We start from the raw sequence: 903 nt of genomic DNA, 5'->3' as shown, positions 1-903 counted from the left end.
CTGTTAACAACACCAGATGGTAAAATAGACTCTTCTTTCCCTCTGAGATTTTTATTATTGACACAGTGGCCCTAATATTAGTCTCCTGTTAATAACATTTTATGAACAGTTTTCAGCACTTCCATGATGAAATGCTGTCAGAAATTTAACTTAATGATAAAACAAAATCTTGCAGAATAATTGAGAGAATGAGTTTTTCTCATTTATTATACGTGCAGTGGAAACCACTTCCTACAACAGGCCTTCTACAGGGACACTTGAGGTTTTCAAAGCTCATACAGTGTCAGATCTGAAACAGCCTTAATGAAGCTTAAATCCTCTCATGGAAATAAAAAATTTGTCTGCTCCATTGAAGTGCTTTTCCTGCAAAATATATTTTAGTAACCAAGCACTCCTGTAAAATAATTATTCATAAAGCATATTTCTTTCTTTGTGTGATCTGCTAGAAATTTGGGTATAGATCTCAGATGATAATAAGATAGTTCTGAATTTCAGCATAGGGATGAAAATCAGAGCACAGCAGCACTACACAGACACATGCTGCCTTGTCAAAATGCCTTGGAAACATCAACTCTTAATATAATTTTATGGGAAATAAAAGGCTGCTCCTACTACTAGAATTCAGTTGACAGCCTGTGCATCAGGAAGTTAGGAGTCTCTCTGTCAAAACACTTGCCAACTCACTGTTATGGTCAAAACCTCCCTGTAGAAGCATTTCCTGAAATGAAGCCAAATTAAAACTTTAAAAATCTTAACATTTGAAGGAGCCTGTGAAGTAATTCAAAACCCAGAAGGACTAAGACCAACATCACAGTGAAAAGGTGATGCTGGTTTTAGCTCTTAGAAGGCACAGGGATGTAATGTGCCATATCATCCAGTCTGGGGCCTAAGCAGATGTTTCAC

At 36.8% G+C, this 903-nt stretch overlaps 1 protein-coding gene across 5 annotated transcripts in view; it reads right to left on the bottom strand.

Moving 5' to 3' along the window:
- PPP1R13B (protein phosphatase 1 regulatory subunit 13B) overlaps positions 1–903 on the bottom strand; it is a 73,881-nt gene that overhangs the window by 3,437 nt on the left and 69,541 nt on the right. The gene's annotated exons all lie outside the window — the stretch shown is intronic.

Source organism: Zonotrichia albicollis, chromosome 6, assembly GCF_047830755.1.
Source record: "Zonotrichia albicollis isolate bZonAlb1 chromosome 6, bZonAlb1.hap1, whole genome shotgun sequence".
Lineage (NCBI taxonomy): Eukaryota > Metazoa > Chordata > Aves > Passeriformes > Passerellidae > Zonotrichia > Zonotrichia albicollis.
The sequence above is the reverse complement of the archived record's forward strand: the minus strand, read 5'-3'. Positions and strand labels throughout refer to the sequence as shown.